The sequence below is a fragment of the Pseudorasbora parva genome, chromosome 1, assembly GCF_024679245.1.
Source record: "Pseudorasbora parva isolate DD20220531a chromosome 1, ASM2467924v1, whole genome shotgun sequence".
NCBI classification, from domain to species: domain Eukaryota; kingdom Metazoa; phylum Chordata; class Actinopteri; order Cypriniformes; family Gobionidae; genus Pseudorasbora; species Pseudorasbora parva.
The window spans coordinates 38,374,863-38,397,741 of NC_090172.1; the positions used below are offsets into that span (position 1 = coordinate 38,374,863).

At 39.4% G+C, this 22,879-nt stretch overlaps 1 pseudogene; it reads left to right on the top strand.

Annotated features, from left to right (window-relative positions):
- The window catches only part of LOC137045333 (octapeptide-repeat protein T2-like), a 46,674-nt pseudogene that overhangs the window by 10,163 nt on the left and 13,632 nt on the right, over positions 1 to 22,879 (top strand).

Consider the following 22,879-nt stretch of genomic DNA (forward strand, 5'->3'; position numbering starts at 1 on the left):
TTATAAGCTGCATTTGTGAAAATACAGTACAAACAATACAAATATTTTCTAATATTATTACAATTTAAATAATCACTTTCTATTTTTATATATTTTAAAAAGTAATTTAATTATGTAATGGCAAAGCTGAATGATAGTGTAGCTACTATAATACCATAATTTAAGATTCGAGTCATCATAACACTGTGTACTTGCGTATTAATATACTAAAACAGGCAGACCCTTAAGGCTAAAAAGATCCTGATTCATAGCCTGTGAGATTTCCAAACTTAAACCCCGGTTTACTCCATTCCAGGCTCAAGGTTATTAATCTGCCATTAGGAAGAAAACATTACAGAGAGAATTGTGTGTGTGTGTGTGTGTGTGTGTGTGTGTGTGTGTGTGTGTGTGTGTGTGTGTGTGTGTTGTGTGTGTGTGTGTGTGTGTGTGTGTGTGTGTGTGTGTGTGTGTGTGTGTGTGTGTGTGTGTGTGTGCGTGTGTGTGAGCCTGTTTATGTGGTTTATGAGGACAAATTTGTATAACTACATGGGTATTACACTGGTATTACACTATAAATGTGGTTTATGAGGACATATCAAATGTCCTCATAATTCAAATGGCCATAAAAACATACTAAATGATGTTTTTTTTGAGAAAGTAAAAATGCAGAATGTTTCCTGTGATGGGTAGTTTAGGGGCAGGGGCAGTGTAAGGGATTGAAAATACGGTTTGTACAGTATAAAAACCATTACGTCTATGTAGAGTCCCTGTAAACCACATAGACCAACATGTGTGTGTGTGTGTGTGTGTGTGTGTGTGTCATACTGCTCTGTTCACTCTACACAATCTCAGGTATGTATCTCCATCAGAAACTTTCATCCCTCTGCAGCACTTTATCAGCCATTAACAGCCTCCAATTACACATGCTTCAGCAATTAAGGCCATTTCATTACCTAATATAGTCAAACCTAGTCCTATGACTGAGGGGATAATTTAGTACCTTAAACCCAAACTCAGCAGGGGATTACAGGGGAAATCTGAGCACAACAAACAATCTTTACTGACTCTAATATACACCCACCCAGCCAGGGCACAATGCTGTGAACTTTGACCTCTGAAGTGACTCTGCTATGCCCGGGTTAACGTTACACCCGTTTTACCCCACAGCTGCGCCTCATTATTACACCCCATAAAAAAGCGAGCAGGCATCGAAGGGAAGCTTGGCAGCTTTAAAGTACAGGAGAGAGCGAGAGAGAGAGAGAGAGAGAGAGAAGAGAGAGAGAGAGGAGAGAGAGAAGAGAGAGAGAGAGAGAGAGAGAGAGAGAGAGAGAGAGAGAGAGAGAGAGAGAGAGAGAGAGAGAGAGGATGACTAAATGCAGACAGAGGCGTTAAGCCATTAAGGACTATTGTTGGACTCAAATGGTCGTCTTATAAGATCTCTGTCAATGGGAAATGGAGCCTAATGACCTGAACAGACTTCAAAGACACACAGACACACTCAATCACAGCTCTCTCTCTCTCTCTCTCTCTCTCTCTCTCTCTCTCTCTCGCTCTCTCTCACACACACACACACACACACACACACACACACACACACATACATAAAATGGAGAGCAAATGGAGTGTCTTTTGGTGTCTGTCCCCGTTTTCATTGCACTGAAGGAATGCTTGTATTGTAGAGAGCTGGTAAAAAAAAAAAAATCATGTCTCTCCGTGTACCAGTTTTGGCTTTATATACATTCTAGGAAGACTGTACACAATATGACGAATACGTCTATATGCTTCCAGAAACTAAAATGTAAGTGATTAGACTGTAATTTTGTTCTGGCTCAGTGGCAAACCTGTATGATAAAGAAACTAAATAAAAAAATATTTTTGTTTCTTATTGTTTAAAATGATGTGGTATATTCTAAAAAATAAAAAATAAACAAGAAAAAAAACCTTATTGGACCATTAGTGACAGATAACATTTGCAGGAAGGACAATCTTATCAACCTTATAGGTTTCACGGAATTAAATATCATGAATTATTACATGATTTTTTATTTTTTTTTCGGGGGGGTGGGGGGTGGGGGTGGGGGGTGTTGTACGTCTTGTCATAAAAGGATTATTCTTATTGACCATGTCACAAAGTGAGGATCTTCAGCAGCATTTAGTTATTTATTCATAGTACAAACCGTAATATTTTTTACTATTATTTACAATATAGTTCAACATTTAATTTATCTCGCAATAAAATTCTAAATCATTCTAATATACTGATTTGGTGCTCATGAAACATTTATTTTTCTCTGGTGACTTTTTCTGCATGTGTTCCACACACACACACAAACACACACACACACACACACACACACACACACACACACACACACACACACACACACACACACACACACACACACACACACACACGTTATAAGCATTTTGAAAAGTGGGGACATGGCCAATGAATTCACCCTCTCCTTGTAATACCTATGTCATACCCATGTCATTATACACATTTGTGTCCTCATATGTCACAACCCCCCCCCCCCCAATAAAAATAATAATAAAAATAAAAAATATATATCATGTAATAATTCATGATATTTAATTCCGTGAAACCTATAAGGTTGATAAGATTGTCCTTCCTGCAAATGTTATCTGTTACACTTTTAACAGTACTTCAGAAATATTTGATATTTGCTCATAATTTTCTTTATCAAGTACATAACAACATAGTCTATATTTACACATTGAGCATTTAAGGGCTGCCTTTTTTTTAGATTAAGCAAAGACATTTCAGGCAAAATGCATTCTTCTGGAGAGTGGAGAATAAAAGCAAAGTAAAAGATGGTTGCAGTAGGAGCGTGCACTTAAGTGTGTTTTTTGTGTGTGCATGTGTGTGTGCGTGTGTGTGTGTGTGTGTGTGTGTGTGTGTGTGTGTGTGTGTGTGTGTGTGTGTGTGTGTGTGTGTGTCTGTGTGTGTGTGTGTGTGTGTGTTTTTCCCTGTTGTGGACAATTTCTTGGCAAGGTTACCCGATACGCCTCCCTGGCAAGTGCGAAAACTAAAACCCACAGTAGGTATGCAACATTTGAGAGAAGCTCTTTGATTAGAACAAAGCAAAGCAGCAAAATGGCAAAAGGGAATAAGCACTTATTTTGGTCTCTCATCCCCTTTCATTACCCACTCACGTTTGCTTCAGGCAAGTTACCCGGGATGCTCAGCAGGACACGGAGGAAAGACTCCCTGAAAACTCGGCTCTTTTCTGCCTGCTAGTTTTATCAAGTCTAATTTCCCTCACCGCTCCACCGCCAATTCCTGCCCCAGATCTTACATTGATCAAGTGTCAGGAAATGCCCCCACCCACCAGAGCAAGCGTTGGCGCTATTTAAAAAAAGGGCCTCTCTCTCTCTCTCTCTCTCTCTCTCTCTCTCTCTCTCTCTCTCTCTCTCTCTCTCTCTCTCTCTCTCTCTCTCTCTCTCTCTCTCTCTCTCTCTCTCTCTCTCTCTCTCTCTCTGTAATTACATCCTCCCTGTTTAATACAGACTAGCTGTTAAACAAACAATTGATCCCCACTTAACACATGTACCCACGTTGGCTAACACATTTTGCCAATTCGCCACAGGCAAGAAAGACAGAGAAAGAGAAAAGAGCAGAGTGAGGGGGCATCTCACACAGCAAAGAAAGGAAAAAGATGGCAAAAGAGGTAGAAAAAAGGAAGATGTGTATTGCCATGTGGATTACAAAACTGGACGGTGCCTTCTTCATGCACAGCTTATCAGGCATTTTTATGAGGTTTAAATTGAAACAGTAACAGCTGCTAATGGGGACACTGTGTGTGAATATAGCATCAGACTTAATCGGTGTGTGTGTGTGTGTTGGAGGGGTAAAATTGAGCTAACAGATTGTTTTGTTTGCCTTTTTGAACTTCCCAGTGCACTCCGGGCGCATGAGGAAAAACAAAGGGTGTTAATGGCTATATGACACAGAGACCTTTACTAACCTGAGATTTTACTGAAGGCATAACGATTGATCAATGAGGCCCCACACACACTGAACACACAGTGTAAACATGACTGTCTTTTGATGGGATGCTTTTACTCCATGCAGTATTGCAATAATATACCAATAGCAAATTATGATTCATTTAGATTGTGATTAGAATTAGATTTACTATGTTTAACTCATATTCCTAAACAGACAGTTCATTCAAAAATGTAAATCTTTATTTGTCCTAATTTACCCTCATGCTGTCCCGATCCATATGCTGTTATTTTTCCATGAAACACAAACAAAAATATTTGAGGCATCTATACACAGCTCTTATCCTGGCAACAGTTATAACTGTTATGATGGCATATAAATGGCATAAGAGGTCCACATGTGCTATACTCCAAGTCATCTGAAGCCGTACAATAGCTTTGTGTGAGGGACAGATTGAAATTTAATAATTCATTATTCATTTTCCCCTGCTCCAAATCTCTGAAATCTGTGTTCACACCATCATTAACTACATGGGCGAGTTGGTTAAGTAAATTGTGACTGAAATTTCCTTTAAAGACAGAGTCAAATTTAAGTATAGGTCAAGCAATAGATCTTTTCTTTCATATTGTGACGCACACCTGAGAAAAATGAATTTCCCCAAAAATGCAGCTACATTCATCATTTGTTAATTTGATAAAGGGAGAGATGAACGAGAACTTGCAGTCGATTGTAAGAAAGGATTGGGGTTTTAGAAAAAAAAGGCAAAAAAAGGCACACAAATTGTTCAACAAAGATCAAAAAGAAAATGGATAGAAATAAAAGATGTGCAAAATGGGCGAATATTCTAAAACCCTGTCCCTCGAAAGACATGTCAGCTAACACAATATTAGCAAACATGCTAAATGAGTAACATGCAGAGTGTTTTGGATGGGCTAATATCTGATTGGCTGCTCCGCTGACTTTTTCTCTATGTACAGAGCCTTGGGCTGTCACAGAGACAGGTCTGTCAGGTGGTTGGAACATTTTATATGAGGTATTCCAATGGAAAAAACTAACAAAAAAAACTCACAGCAGCTTAAACTCTGTGTTTTATTTGGGTATGTATTTAATCAGAAATGTTTGTTAGGCCTGTATCTCTCTTCCTATTTCTCTTTCTCTCACTCTTTCTTTCTCCCTCTCTGCAGTAAGACAGCTTAAGCTCGCTCTAATTAGGGGACATCTGTTTCTATTCCTGCTGACTGCTTTAACAAATATCCTCATATTCATAACAGCTCATACCTAATGAGTTACACAGCCCAGGGCAAATCTCATACCTGCACAAAGATCAAACACCTAGCCTAAAAGCACACATGCACACAAACACCCAAATTAGCACAGACTCACATTCTCACACACACGCACACACACACACACACACACACACACACACACACACACACACACACACACACACACACACACACACACACACACACACACACACACACACACACACACACACACACACACACACACACACACACACACACACACACACACACACACACACACACACACACACACACACACACACACACACACACACACACACACACACAGGTACACTTCCCTGCCAAATACCAGAGCTTCAAAAGACAAACAGCAGATGACACTTGTGAATCTTGTAGAACTGGAGAGAGGTTAGTTTGAAATCTGTGACAGCAATTTGCAGCTTATTAAAATAAATCAAACAACTTCTAAGGAAAAAAGAACATTTGCCCAACTATAAAAAAAAAAACATCTGCCCTGTCTGCAAAAATAATGTTTTTGCTTTATTTGCGTGAGGGTTCCACACGGTTTTAACCTGAATAAACAGTAATCAAATGAGAGCATCCAAAGTCTATCCAAATTCGGTCTGTCTGTCAGTTGTTGCTTGTATTTGATGTAACAATATCATATTATTTTGTAAATCTAAAATAATCATTTGTATAAGCCACAATTATGAGACATAACTTACTTATAATTGCAGTGTTATTTTCCATTTTGTATCGCCCAATATGACTTTATATTGACAAGAAATAAAGTTGTAATTGTGAAACATATATTCGTATTTCAATATTCCAAAAGACGCAATGCAATATAAAGTCACAAACACTTGAAATAATTTCACAATTGTAAGATATAAACTCGTAATCTTAATAAATAAATTCATGATCGGGAGATACAAGAATACAAGATACAAGAAATAAAGGCACAATAAAAAAAATAAAAAATGTTGTGTGTTTTTAGATGTTTTTTAACTGAGGCAGAAAATGATTATAATGTCAATAATTTTCTGTATGTATGACAGTAAAAGCTTTTGGGTGCTTAATTGAGTGAGTGATTGTGTGTAGAAGTAAGAGTGTTTCGGAATGTGTGTGTGTGTGTGTGTGTGTGTGTGTGTGTTCTCTACGGTTACAGGTTGTGGTTAACTGCAGCATTAGCTTTAATACACGTTTGCGGTTTTCACAGAGCGAGTCTAAATGTGCTCAGATCAGCTTTCCTCAAGCAGTCCACTAAACTGCCCTGTTATGTATCATAAAAATCCGCTGACAGGTACACACACGCGCACACGCACGCACACACACACACAATCCTGCTCTGAGACAGGTCACTCCCCCTCTTCTTCAATGCGTCCTGCAACCCCCTAAAGACACAATATCTCCTTATCACCGAGCCACTCTATTAGGGACAAAAGGTCATCCCGGGATAATATTAAACTTATGAAGCTCTGGGTGTACTGCCTGCTTCCAAATGTGCAGAGAAAGCATAAAAAAGGTGTTGTGTCCGTGTATGTGATTATATCTGTCCCATCCTCCTCTGCACACTGACCCCAGGGTTCTGGGTTATTGGTCTCAGATGCAGGCGGCTTCTCAATGTACAAAAGAGCCTGTGATTCCACTGCTTATTACAGCAAATCCATACACAACACGCAATGGCACACATGCACACTTATGCTTACACACTTCACCACAACAGAACACAGAGGGCAGTCTTGTGCGTGTGCGTGCATGCAAGGTATTGGCGTATTCACTGAGATTTTAGAAAGGAGGAAGTAGAGGCCGCTGCATCCTGCCTCACACACAACCTCAAACAGATTCATACAGTCATACTTTGTTCCTGCCTCTGCACGCATTAAATGTTTCATGATGGAAAATGTGCATTCTTTTCAGTGGCTTCCAAGTGAAACTGATACACATAAACACACAGTCTGTCACGCACACCTAGCCTATAGCCTATCTATTACTTTGTTCAGTTCAACTGTAGCGATAATGACAAATTCAGTGTTGAGGAGTAACCAACATCTATCGGTAAATATATTTACATGAGAGAGTAGCTTTTCTAATAAGCTACTTTATCAAATGATATCACACTACAGCGCGACCAAGCTAATATAATCGTAATAGCGAATATTCAAACGCGCTTACCTAAAAAGCTTCTTTCTCTAAAATGTCCAATCCATTCTTGTAGATGTTCTTTCTAATCTGCCCTCTCTCTTTCTAGTGAATTCTAGTGACCTTCCTCTTGCTTATATGCTACGTTTAAATGTCCGATTGATTCTAGTTAATTGGATCATTCAGACAATTCATTTAAATGAACATAACATGTTTCACCAGTTCATCTCCTTGACCCACGTATATGTTTTGTATGGCTTGGTTACATGAATTGGGTGTTTTTGTTGTATTTAATAATTTAATTGGGCTACCACAAATGTTATAGCTTGTTTTGAATAAGGAAAATAGGGCTTTGTAAATTATACCATTGGATTATACCAAGCAATATACTTTACAAAGCCCTATTTTTATAGATTTTTATAGATTTTTTAAGTTAACATAACATATGTCACTTTAATATTTGTTTGTGTTGTAGTCAGGACTACCTTTTCCGAGACCAAGACCAGACCAGCACTCCTTAAATTCATAGAGATCCATATTACCACTTGAGAAATGACTTATCATTTATAATTAATGACTTATAATATATAATTCATTACAATAAGACACTATATAAAGCGGTTACCAATCAAATAAAATCATTAATAACAAATCTTTGCGCTAGGTGATACAGAAGGTGCATCTGAATTGGTAAATTACAAATTCAGAAATAATGTTGAGGATTTTTTCTATTTTTATTTTTATGTTTATTAAAGCAATATCATGTTTGCAGTAAGTTTGAAATTTGTGCAAACAGCTCTCTTGCTCTTTTGATATTGGTAAATTATACCACGTTATAATTTTTGGTGACATTTTTGACACAATCCATAATTAATTTCTGAATCTGCACAATAAATAAATCAAATTCAAAATCAAATCAAGTTAATGATTGCATCTGAAGAAGTACGTTTTACATCCAATAACATTAATGATGTTAATACATACATCAGGCAATGCACCGGAAATTTAGTAATATCCCAGCAGTTGTGGTCTTGACCAGGTCTTGAAATAAAATCCAGAGTCCTCTTAGTCTGAGACCAAGACAAGGCCGAGTACAAATGTGGTCGAGGCCGAGACAAGACCAAGACCGTCAAATGTGACCATCTTGAGGCCAAGACATGTCTCGAGTTCTACAACACTAGTAGTTTGACCAGCTGATATTATTATTAGCTTCTAGCTTGGCAAGCGAAACTGGACAGCAGTAGTATACAAGTCTTAGTGCATGTGTGCATATTTATATTTCTGTGTTTATGCATAAGGACCCTCTTTCAAACGTAGGCCAGGTTTGAGCCATCAAATCATTTTTAAAGCCTGATTTCCTGTGGGAGTCCTCAGAGGTCAACTCATCGGAAAGGGATAAAAAAAACAACATTTGCATGCGATTTGTCACACCCACTACATTAAACTTTCATCCTGACAAAAACATGTCAAGTAAATTTACATTGCTGCTCTGACAGGCCAACACAGCCCAATGCCATCGCCAATTATCACAGCTACTTTTACTATGCATCAAACTCTTCTGTCGCTTCCCTGCTTTCGTCTTCCCAAACGACCCCAATAAAAACTGATCCGGCGGGGCGGATTTGCCTTTGTCACCCACATTATCACCCCCTGTATCCTCCCTCTGTATATCGAGCTGCCAATCAGAGGCGGACGGATGGCAGACGGGCTGTGCTGATTTGAGGGGGCTTGGGCTGTATGCATGGATTTAAATAATAAAAGGGAGATTTGACTTCAGGCCCACAGAGCCCTGCCAATAAGACGGCTGGAAGAATATGGCGGTGTGTGCTCGCACAAAATAACTGCAAATTGAGGATATAATGAACACGTTTAATATTTCATACGCCCTGGATGGAAATATCTTCAATAGGGAGATTTCTTTCTCTCTCTCTCTCGTTCTTTCATTTTTCCTGTCTTAACTTTCTCTCCCAACCCCCCAACCCCCACCCCCCACAGACAAAACCTTGCACCGCAACTACAGTCTCACTCTCGTCCACAGGACTTTGGACTCTACTTGGCTTTGAAAACCGTGAAAGCCCTCGACTGTTGCTGTGAGGGAAGAGTTGGGAGGGAGAGATGAGAGTGACAGTTTAAAGACCGTAATCATTGACAATTACACACCACCGAAAGCTGTTCCTCTCTCTCTCTTTACCCCCCAACCCCCCCTCCCCGCCCTCTGTCTGTTCAGTTATGACTGGGTACCATCTAAAGCCAATCTACTAATATGGTGGTGCTCTGTCAACCATCAACAGTGCTAACACCCATTATAAAAAAAACACTGAATCCACATACACTGAAGGAACATCAAGTCTTCTAATTAAATTTGAACTGGCTTCTGCAGTGGTTAAGACTACAGGCAATGGTCGTGTGGCTTTGTTTATGTATGACAAAATGCATTGTTCTTCATAATGCTCACACTTCAAAACATCAGTGCCATCTTTAAGACCAACAAGTCACATTTTTTCCCCAAACAAAGCAGAATGTTTATTGCTCCTCTCAGTGGCGGTGTGGATATGATGATGTCGTCTTGCTCGTTATGTATTATTATTATTATTTCATTATAATAGGTTAGCCTAGAAATCTAGACGCACCCTAGTGGTAGCAAATGTAATTTTTGACTTGCAAACTTGAAAAACCAAACTCCAGTCAGGCCAATCACATCGTGTTTAGAGTCAGTGGGCGGGCTTAGCATAATGAAGGCAGAGTTGTGACGGTTCCGCGTGAATTCTTTGCTACTTCCTTGCTAACAAACAACAGCACTGAAGACATTCTTACAAAAGGAAAATGTGTTCGGATTTCGGTTTTGCCGACCGGATATGGCAAAAGTTTAATCTATCAACTAGCACTGCTGGTGGGAAAACGCATGGGACACAGCCACAACCCGCTTGTGATTGTTGTCTCACCGCTGATAGCGCTATGGTTTGTTGTAGCTCTATCCTATTGTCTGCAGATGGAATTTGAAAGACAACCGCTTATCCCACCCCTCAGATTGAGCCCTGCCAGTGGTATGTTCCCAGACCCAAGATCTTGATGTGAGTCTGGTTTGTCAGGCTATAATAAGGTATGAAGGGGCCACAAATGATCCACCACCTGCAGCATCCACACAGGCGCTATAACCTACTAGCCCGGGCTCCTTTATGTATACAGACGTGATGTAACAGCGGCAGCTTGTATTTCCTGTGGAAAGCTACCGATAACACTCAAATTGTACCACATTATTAATTTTTTTTAATATTTTGGACCCCATTTTTAACCCCAAATAAGTTACGTACTGCAGCTTTAAGCAATAAAGTATCGAAAGCCTCGCTATGCATAAAATCGCTAATTCATTTAGGCAAACCGTAACTATACATTCACAGTAGCAAATCTTTGTGTGCCTTATTGCTATAAAAATTATTTACTAAATATTGCAAGTATTAAAGTGATAGTTCACCCAAAATATTTAAATATGTGACTATTTACTCCCCCTTATATCATCCGAAATCTGCTTTTCCTTAATCTGTGGAATACAGTAGAGGATATTTTGAAGGATATTTTGAGGATATTTTATTATAGCAAATATTTGTTTGAGAAGAACATGCGATTTAGTGTCATGTAGAGATGGCCCTGATGTTTTGAAGAATGTAATTCTTATAACTTTACATTATTAAGGAAATTCATTAAGTGCCATTCTTAAAGTATAAGACACAACGGAGCATAAATGAGGCTGAAGCTGTATTGTGAAATATAAAATAAACAGCTGTAGAGACATATCAGCCTCGAGGACTGAAACTATATGCATTTAGATGCAAGTCCTTTTAAGCACTGTTTAGATTAATAATGGACAGATCAATGGTGTCTCTCACTGAAAGCTCACTAGCCTGAATCATTTCCCTAATACACAGCTCACTTAAAGCATTCTGGGATTAATTAATTACTCACAATGATTATGAAATGGCAATACGACAGAAAACTGTGCGGGTATTCAAATCTTTCTGCTTCCCTGTGGAATCTGCAGAGGCTAAAGTTACAAATAAACAGACTGATTATTCACAGCGAACTTGTGTAATCACAATAACACATCCTCTTCTCTGAAGCAGACAGACATACACTTTTAAAAAATTAATTTCCTCTTGTCCTGGATCTGTGTACTGATCACTCCATCTGCATGACTTTCATGAATTATTCATGCCGGCATTTCAAACATTAAATGCATGTATTAATTTCATTTATCATAGGCAAAAACAAAAGCCTAACAACACTTGGAAGTGTAGCACAAATATTCAGCCTTTGCAAAACTCGCTACAGGAGTCACTGGGGATTAGATGAGCTCGAACATTAGCCGTAGAAGAATGCTTTCATTATCCCCAAACTTAACAATGTTTCGTTTAAATTATTTAACTACTTGTACATCAACACAGTTACAAACATGTAAAATTGTTCAAATTGAAAAGCGACAGAAAATACTGACAGCTGATTGACAGAACCCGCCACGCCACATTTCGCTTTCATCTCCTCTTGGCTGTAAAGATTACATTCATGTTTCACAACTTACTTGGTTTGGCCTAGAACTGTTTATGTGAAGCTATGTGTGAGCGTGTGACAGGTTGAGGAGTCCCCCTTTCCCTGATTGTATCATTAGCATTAGCTTCTGATCTCTCCACACACAGCCAGTGCCTGACATTTGAATCATCTGTAAAGGACTGAGCCCTCCCCATCTCCTCTCCCTCTCTTGGCTTCCTGTTGTTCCTGCGTGATCCTCCACTCGTGTATATGATTGGATTTGGGTTTAACAGAAACCTGTAATTACACAGCCATTGTGCTCAAGCTAAGCCAGGATTGACAGCAGCAGAGGCACAAGCCCGGTGAAGGCTGCGGGTGCAGGTACTCCGCTGGAGGGTGGGCTGGGAGCCATCCAGGTAAAACAGAGATGTTTTAGCTGGTAATGGAGGGCTGTGCTTTTGGTCTGAGTATTTTGAACCCCCTGCCTGATGGCTGAAGGCGATGCTAACAGGATCTCCTGGTTTTAAAAAATAAAATAAAAAGTGTTCTTGACATTACTAGGGCAGGAAGGGGAAACACATAGGTGGGCCCGTCTTCCATGGCACCCTAAATGCTCTTGTTAGTCCGAAGTGCTATCTGAATGGTGTGTGTTTGTATACATGGCCTCAGGCAGTGGTTGGTTTTGCACAATAATACTGATGGCACAGAGTGGGATGCAAATCTACAGCACAAACTCACACAAAGAACACCACAGAGAATGTAACCTCAGTGGGGATTTTTAAGGGTAAATTTTGTTTATGTGTTTGCTTATGCATGTGCACCAGAACCTTTTACAAAGCATTACATCAAGTAGTTGTACCATAGTATACAGTAGTTATGGTATCAGGTATCTTACACTGTAATATTTGATCTGGTATTCAATATATTTACCATGAGACTCCTTGAAAATTCTTTTAAAAAATAACCATGCAGTCAGGTTAATCAAGTTTCATTTATGTATATATAAATCATTCAGACTAGATTCAACTATATGAAGCAGGTAGATCAAAAGGACAAAATGTATTATGTTTTTTTTTATGTTAGTAATAGGTTAGTTGTTGGATGTGTTTTTAAAATGTTACAATTTCATGTAATTTATTAATTACAATTAATTACAATATTTAATTATGCCAAAGCGATGATTTTATATTTTGATGTTTTAGAAAAATATAAACCCCACACACTACTCAAGGTCATTAAAATATTTGTGTGATTCTGCGAATTTGAGTAATGTGTGGGATTTGTGTTTTTATAGTTTATATTTTAATTTAATTCAATACACCAAATGGTTCAGGGTCATACATGTGAGGCACTATATCAGATCAGGCATAACATTGTGACCTAATATTGTGTTTGTCTCCTTTTGCTACCAAAACAGCCCTGACCCGTCGAGGCATTGACTCCAGCACACCTCTGAAGGTGTACTGTGGTATCTGGCTCCAAGATGTTGGCAGCAGATCCTTTAAGTCATGTAGTTTGTGAGGTGGGACCTCCATGGACCAACTTGTTGTTTTTTCCTCAAACCATTCCTGAACCCTTTTTGCTTTGTGGCGGGGCGAATTATCCTGCTGAAAGAGGCCACAGCCAGGGAACTGTTTCCATGAAAGGGTGTACATGGTCTGCAACAATGCTTAGGTAGATGGTATGTGTCAAAGTAACACCCACAAGGTTTCCCAGCAGGACATTGCCCACACTGCCTCTGTCGCCTTGCCTTCTTCCCATAGGCCATCCTGGTGCCATGTGTTCCCCAGTTAAGACATGCACTTGGCCATCCACGTGATGTAAAAGAAAACGTTATTCGGCAGACCAGACCACCTTCTTCTAATCCTCACTGTTGGCAATTTTGGCAGTGGACAGGGGTCAGCATGGACACCTTAACTGGTCTATGGCTATGCAGCCCCATACACAACAAACTGCGATGCGTGTTTAAGCCTGATCAGTATGTATTTATTTATATACTTTTTGATGTTTATGCTTTAAATGTTGCAGAAATACCAGGTTGTTTAAAGGCAGATTCCATTGTGACAACTTGCCCCACAAACCATGAGCTATTGGGGCACAAAAGGTCAACGCGTGGTGAATGAACTGTATTCTTACTCCAGTGCAATAACTGTGGACATTTTCAATTATGGTACTTGATGGAACTTGCAATGGAAAAATGTCCAATAAAACTTTATATAATTTTTTTGTTTAGTAAAGGAATCAAGGATCAAATCAAATATATCCATGTTAAACCTTTAGAATAGTACCGAGAGAGTTAAACTGAGCCTGATCTGTTCCAGAAATAATTTTTGACCCACATACCCTTGTGGTGCCCCAAACAACACATACAGTTAACACCTTTACAGGCAAAGACCCCTCTGGTGTGTGTGTGTGTGTGTGTGTGTGTGTGTGTGTGTGCGGCATTCACACAGACTGACCCCTTTAGCCTTTTTCCTTGTTCAGTTTACTGTGTGGATCTGTTTGTAACAAGGTCCCCCACACACACACCCACACTCACACACATGCCTCCCCTGACAGTTTTCTTTGCAATTTCTCTGCTCATTATGAAGACACAATGGGAAACAGCAGCAGTCTGTGCCAATACTACTATATATAAATAATGCTAGGTCAATGCTTTTACTCCTCTTTTCTCTCCCTCCCTCTCCCTCTCTAGGAGAAGGCATTTGCGAGGACAGACTTGCAGCTGCTTTTCTGCTCCATGCACTCAAAGTGACAGAGAGGATAAGAAAGGGGGGGAAAGAAACAAAGGGTGAGATGAGAAGTTTAAAGATGAAAAAGCTAAAGGCTGGAAGTCTGCAGTCATAACACCTGTCTTCCTCCTTTCTACACTGACCAGTCCAACTGCTCTGAGACACCAGGCCATCTGCTGTTAAACACACACACATGCAAACACACAGCGGACCAGCGCGATTAATGTCGAATTGCTCCACCGAGAGACACATTTGGGATAGATATTATTAGCCGATTAATAATTGCCTAATGAGTTTATAATAGGCCCGTGACTGATACTAAATGAATTAGATCTGCAGGTGAATATGGCCCGTTTGGGTTTCATTCTTTGAGGGTAAATTATTAATAGTGTATCGTTATAGCTTTCGCCTTTTATACAGCACATTCATTCCACATTACTGGGGCTTCACTTTCCAGCACACATCAGGGATATTTCCTTACACACCCATCCACCCAGATTTGTACTCGCAAGCATGCTAATGTACGCACACTAATGGATGTTTTAGGTGTCAGCACATGACATTTGCAAGGGCTTTCACAACACACCAGAAGAGCAAAAAAAACAGGGAGAGTCATCCAACACGGAGCCACCCGGCACAAGTCCGGTTATGACAACCATTTAGCCAGAATTAGCTGGCAAATTGACTAGGCTTTTACATGTAGCTCTATATTACCCAAGGGGCATTGAGAGGTTTTGAGAAGCCCAGGGCTAAAACTGACCATGGCCTGCACCGTGAATTTCATGCCAGCCTAAAAGTGCTCAGGTCCTTGTGGGGATTGAGGGAATGTGGAGGACTCAAATGGAGGGACAAATGGAGACGCAACTTTGTACAGTGTTAGAAAATCTGTGCGTTTTAAAGGGACAGGTCATGCGCAAACTTCATTTTACTCTCATGTCAATCCAAACCAGAATGCTGTTCTTCACACTCTTTTTCACATAATGAGTCCAAATGATTTTAAGATAGCTTAAAGATATTAGATAAGATAGCTATGTGTGGTGAAAAGGCCTGAAATAGAAGGGATAGTTTATCCAAAAATAAAAATCCTGCCATTATTTTGCTCCCCTCGTGTTTTTTTTTAACTTTATTTCACTTATTTCAATCGTCCACTTTACATTCTACTAAGTAACTTTGCAACTACATGCCAACTAGCCGTCATTAAAGTATTAGTAGACTGTCTGCTTAATCTGCTAACACTATATTTTAATGGTTCCCCAACAGACATTCTATTGACTATAAGTAGCTTTGCAACTGCATGTCAACTTATTCTACTAACTTAACCTATCAGTCTACTAATACCCTAATGAGTCTGACTGATAGTTGACAAGTATAATTGCAAATTTACAACTAGTAACGTAATGTCTAAAATTGACTATTGAAATAAAGTGTAACTTGGCCATAAAATGAAAGTCAATGGTGACAAAAATGGTTTTGTTCCCAACATTTCAACAGAAGAAAGTCATACAGGCTTGGAACAGCAAGGGAGTGAGTTGATTATATGAGAGATTTCTGTTGTTGATGCTGCTTTTGGGTGAACTATCACTGATATTCTTCCCCTCTACTGATGGAAAATTTAGGCGGATCTCACGAAATTGCGTATAAATAGTACAATTGTGCAATGTCGTGGAATGTATACAACAAAACTCATTTTGGCGTGCATATGATACAATGTTTTTCGCGTGCATATAATACGCACTTTATGGCGTATTATACATACGAACCCCCCACCCCACCACCCTAATCCTACCCAAGAGCGTGTCATATACACGCCATAAAGTGCGTATGATATGCACATGAAAAACAGCGTATAATATGCACGCCAAAATGAGTTTTGGCGTATACATTCCACGACATTGCACACTCGTACTATTTATACGCATTTACGTGTGATCGGGTTGATTTATACACTGTAAAAAATAAAAACAGAAAATGTACTGGTAATTTTCTGCCAGTACATTATCCAGTACGGAATAATGCCAGTATTTTACGGAAATTTACGTTGACCTTTAAAACACAAACTAATGCATGTGTAATAAAAAAAAAAACAATACGGAAAAGTCCTTCATAATTATATGGTACATCGTACTGGGATTTTTTTACAGTCTGTTCCTCTTTCAAAGCTTTAGCATTGATTCAAAAAACTCAACGAGACTAAGAACGCGACCACGCAGAGGTGGGGTCCTGTTACAAAGGCAGAGCAGAGCCAAAATTAACAGCTCTTAGCCGGCGACAGTGTGACATCCAACTCTAGCATCTGCTCTTAACAGTCGTCAACACTGGATTCCACACGCACCCTGCCACATTTGCACCGACACAGGCACGGAGACACACCTACACCTTAACTCACTCACCTCAACGGCTGTCAATCATGTGTCAGGACACAGCATATAGAACAGAGACAAATAGGCTGAGGATCACTGAATGTGACCTTTCACCTTCAGTAGTGGCCTGAAGCTCGTGGAATGTCAGACCTGTAAATATAGACATCAAGTGAATGGCGTTCAGACCTTGATTTATAGAGTGCAATTATTCAGCACATCTCTTTCATATTACCTATGCCAGATCACTGTTAACAAATGTGTAAATCAAACAGTGTTGCAAACTAGTAGTGGGAAGTGTGTGTGTGTGCGCACCTTTATCCCAGGGCGTCCTGGTTGATGGCACAGCCAGGTTTGATGAGTTGCTCTCTGAGTGATCGTAAATAAAGACGAGGGACATGAGCTCCCAGGACGCCGACCTCTCCTGTCACAACTTTCACCGCACACAGAGCAACTGATACATCCTCCCCCTCTCTGCCGAGAGCCCACATATTTTCTCACGGCACATTGGAAATCAATAAAGAGCAAATTATTTATGGAAAATATACTCTGTGCTGAGTTATTGTCAGTGCAGTGCTCAGGGGAAGTGGGGTGGTGGGTTACCTTCAAAAATGCAAACACAAATCACAATCTATGTGAAGCAATGTGTTTATGTGTGTTGGGGGATGGTGCATTTGGTTAATGTCCCTGTTTCTAATGCTTATTTGAAATGAGCAGGGGTATTTTGTGAGAAAAATCCCCTATATGAGCTCTTTAGAGTTTAAAGAGTTTTATTGTGTTTCTCACCTTCTTTAACAGGCCTGAAGCCTGCGATGGAGTTTTCTTCATTGGCAAGACTGACTTTGTGCTTCAACAGAGGGAAGAGGGGTCCTTGACAAGCTGATTTACGACAGGCACTTCGCAGGACACCAACTCCCACTAGCAGCAATACAGTCGTCACCTCAGCTTTTCTGCTCACCCTCCTCTTTCTCTGACAGACAGCAGGCATACCTCTTGTGGACTGTTCTCTTACAATAACATTTATCATCTGAGCACATTATAAATCACTCCAGCTAAATTGGATGTGATAAGCACAGCAGTGACAGCACAACATTCCCCTCCTCTCTGCCTCAGATCGTAGGCCGCTGCACTGAAGAGACCACCAGGCCTGCAGGGTTTCCTTTAGAACAAGATCAGCTCTCATCCTGCACATCTCTATCTGACATTTTTGAGATGGGGTGATGAGAGTTGTTATGTCTTTGTCTATGTACATCACCATTCAAAAATGTGGGGTCGTTAAGAGGTTGCATTTGATAATTTATATATATATATATATATATATATATATATATATATATATATATATATATATATATATATATATATATATATATATATATATATATATATATATATATATATATATATATATATATAGAGTATTCGGCCCCCTTGAACTTTGCAAACTTTTGCCACATTTCAGGCTTCAAACATAAAGATATAAAACTGTATTTTTTGTGAAGAATCAACAACAGGTAGGACACAATCATGAAGTGGAATGAAATTTATTGGATATTTCAAACTTTTTTAACAAATCAAAAACTGAAAAATTGGCCGTGCAAAATTATTTGGCCCCTTCAGTGCAGCAAACTCTCTCCAGACATTCAGTGAGGATCTCTGAATGATCCAATGTTGACCTAAATGACTAATGATGATAAATAGAATCCACCTGTGTGTAATCAAGTCTCCGTATAAATGCACCTGCACTGTGATAGTCTCAGAGGTCCGTTTAAAGCGCAGAGAGCATCATGAAGAACAAGGACCACACCAGGCAGGTCCGAGATACTGTTGTGGAGAAGTTTAAAGCCGGATTTGGATACAAAAAGATTTCCCAAGCTTTAAACATCACAAGGAGCACTGTGCAAACGATAATATTGAAATGGAAGGAGTATCAGACCACTGCAAATCTACCAAGACCTGGCCGTCCCTCTAAACTTTCAGCTGATACAAGGAGAAGACTGATCAGAGATGCAGCCAAGAGGCCCATTATCACTCAGAGATCTACAGCTGAGGTGCGAGACTCTGTCCATAGGACAACAATCAGTCGTATACTGCACAAATCTGGCCTTTATGGAAGAGTGGCAAGACGAAAGCCATTTCTTAAAGATATCCATAAAAAGTGTAGTTTAAAGTTTGCCACTAGCCACCTGGGAGACACACCAAACATGTGGAAGAAGGTGCTCTGGTCACCAAACCAAAATTGAACTTTTTGGCAACAATGCAAAACGTTATGTTTGGCGTAAAAGTAACACAGCTCATCACCCTGAACACACCATCCCCACTGTCAAACATGGTGGTGGCAGCATCATGGTTTGGGCCTGCTTTTCTTCAGCAGGGACAGGGAAGATGGTTAAAATTGAAGCAAAGATGGATGGAGCCAAATACAGGACCATTCTGGAAGAAAACCTGAGTCTGCAAAAGACCTGAGACCTGCAAAAGAATTGTCTTCCAACAAGACAATGATCCAAAACATAAAGCAAAATCTACAATGGAATGGTTCAAAAATAAACATATCCAGGTGGCCAAGTCAAAGTCCAGACCTGAATCCAATCGAGAATCTGTGGAAAGAACTGAAAACTGCTGTTCACAAACGCTCTCCATCCAACCTCACTGAGCTCGAGCTTTTCTGCAAGGAGGAATGGGCAAAGATTTCAGTCTCTCGATGTGCAAAACTGATAGAGACATACCCCAAGCGACTTACAGCTGTAATCGCAGCAAAAGGTGGCGCTACAAAGTATTAACTTAAGGGGGCCGAATAATTTTGCACGCCCAATTTTTCAGTTTTTGATTTGTTAAAAAGGTTTGAAATATCCAATAAATTTTGTTACACTTCATGATTGTGTCCCACTTGTTGTTAAATCTTCACAAAAAATTACAGTTTCATATCATTATGTTTGAAGCCTGAAATGTGGCAAAAGGTCGCAAAGGTCAAGGGGGCCGAATTCTTTCGCAAGGCAAAATGTAAATCTGTAAAACCAGTAACAATTAAAAAAAATCTATTTTCAATTTTAATATACTATAAAATACAATGTATTCATGTGATGGCAATTTTCGGCAGCCATTACTCCAGTCTTCAACGTGATCCGCTGCTCGACACATTTCTTATTATTATCATCAATTTTTTAGGACTCTTTGCTTAATAGAATGTAAATGAATTCATCCTTGTTTTTTGTTACATACTGACCCTTTTGAATGATATAGTGTCATGTTGGCATGGAGAGGATCATTTTATATATCTTTAATTATACTTTGTTACTGCAAGAAATGTAGAATTAGCTCACCATTTTCATTTGTGATCACTATAACTAGCATTTAGATTTGCAATTGAAAATGTAAAGATACTTTTATATGTATGGAGAGACATCAAATAGTCTGGGTTAAGTTATGATTCCCTGTCTAATAAACATAATATTAACAACATCTCTAGAGTATTACAGATGAGAAAAAAGCAGAGGGACAAAGTACAATATTGATTATTGGCGTATCGATAAATCACATCAGTAGAAATTAGATTTGATTTTTCACCAATTTTTTCACCATAATATAAAGCTCAATTACAGTTTATCTTCAGAAACATTAATATTGAATTTAAAAAAATCTTAATCAAAACTCAAAACCTGTTAAAGGCAAAATGTATCAAATGTCAATGTACATTGTAATGTTGTCACACCACAGTTCCCTTTTTGTATTTAAATATATTTGAATTTGTCATTTTGTTATCTTTATTTAGACAAAATAGCATAGTAAATAATTTTAATAGCATTAAATAATTATTGGCCAGAATTTAATATAGGTGTAAAGTAGTATCATTACATTTCAATAAAGAAAGAAAACTGAAAATCTATGCAATAGCCCAAAAAACAACAACAACAACAAAAAAGCAATGTCCCTTACAACTAGGCCCACCTCGAATGACGCAACGCTCCCTTCAGAGCAAAGCACTTCAACAACATTGTACAGGGGTCACTTTCAAACATGCAGACGTACACAGACGTTCTTGGCAGATTTATCGTTCCTAGGTTAAAGTCGGGACACAGGCGACATAAACCACCAGGAGGCGTGTCCACAGAGGGAAGTTTGCTTTTACGTATTTTCTTTTCCACCATTTAAAAACAAGCAGTTCTCAGTCTGTTCTCTGTGAGCTGAAGTCATTAAAGCCAGTGTGGAAGTGTTTGAGTCACATGACTGTAGAGTAATGTGATCCCTGGAGAACAACTGCCGTTAACTTTAATCTCTGAAAAATCTCTCCTGTTCTCTCACTGGTCCTATACTACAGCTTATATGACTGAAAACCATATATTGAGGTTGAATACAGTGCTATTTCAAGAACGGTGTGTGTGTGTTTTTAAACCCCTTACAGACATACTTAAATACAAACATGACCTTTTTACTATAATAAACAAGACTGGATGAATGCTTGCACACATTCACATGAAAAACATACATGCACAAAGTATTAGACTATCCCACAAAGCCACACACACACACAAACTTTAACTTATAACTGACACATAAACACTACAGAACGCACATTAACACAACTACAGTGCCAATGACAAACATTTACACATTTTTGTAGCCCTTCAATTCAAGTCACCTGCACGGCCACCAGCGCACACCGTGAGATATTTATGCTTGTCAGAACAAAATAGAAAAATGCAAGGGGGGGAAACAATAGGGAAAAGATGAAAATGAAGGCAAAGTTGGAAAAACAGTGAAAAATGAAAGAGTGAAGTTTGATTGATAAAGTCCTGAATTTGGCTATTTAGGGTCTGGCGGGAGAGGAAGCAGCTTCTGCCAGACAGAAAAGCAATTAATCTGTAAACGAGCTTTACAGCGGCAGCAGCAGCAGGTCTGAGCACTGGAAACCCCCCACCTCCTACCCTCCCTACCCGGCTCTGCTGCTCAGATAAGGCCGCAGACGGCTATTTATTGTACATTTTAATTAAGTGCTTGTTAACGCTAGTTATCTTAACAGTCACAAAATTACCGTTGTAATGCATTTTGTTTGAGGAAAAATGGAGCAGGGTGTGAGTGCTTTATGAGAGCCAAGCACAGCTTGGCTTCATTTGGAAAATCACAGAGCAGGAAGCAAAGAGGAGGCACGGTGTGTGTGCGCGATGATCTGAGCACCGGCGCTAATGGTTATTTAATATGGCCATCAGCGGTTCCCAGTCCCCAGCATACGGAGCGCTAGCACAATAGCCTCCAAACCCTCTTTAACACTTATTTGAGATGACAGGAAAAATGAAACCGTTTGTGCTTTCAATGGAAAAGCAATCATTGGGACATTATCCTCCGCTTGCCCTATCATGCTAATGCTGGGTAAAAATGTCACCAAATGTATTTAAAAGGCTGATGGAGTGGTGCTCTGTGATTCCTGCTGCCCGCCTGATTAATAAAAACCTTCAATTTGTATGTAAATGCAACCTGGGCCTCATATCATCCTCACACCTGCATGGAAAATAATAAACTCAAGTTTGATGCCGCAATTACCGGAGTTTATGGCGTATCCGCTGCATGGTGAGTGAGAAAGAGAGAGAGACAGAAGGGAAGAGAGAGCCCTTCAGGGTTAGGGAGGAGTGTAATGAGACTAGAGCATCGCAGGTAATGAAACCGTACCAGGGATAGAGGATGACCCCCAGGACCAACACGTCCTGCTATTGATGTCCAGGTTGAAAACACACAACATACCCTAGAAACAGCTACGCATGGTAATTCGGACATTAACATATGGGCCCTTCGTGCTATGAAGTACCTTTTGAACTCAATAAATAACAATAAAAATAATAAAATAAAAAAAGGAGTGAGGGAGAGTGAAGAGAAGAGAATATGATTGGGTTGTATTGTATTTTTATTAATTTTTGC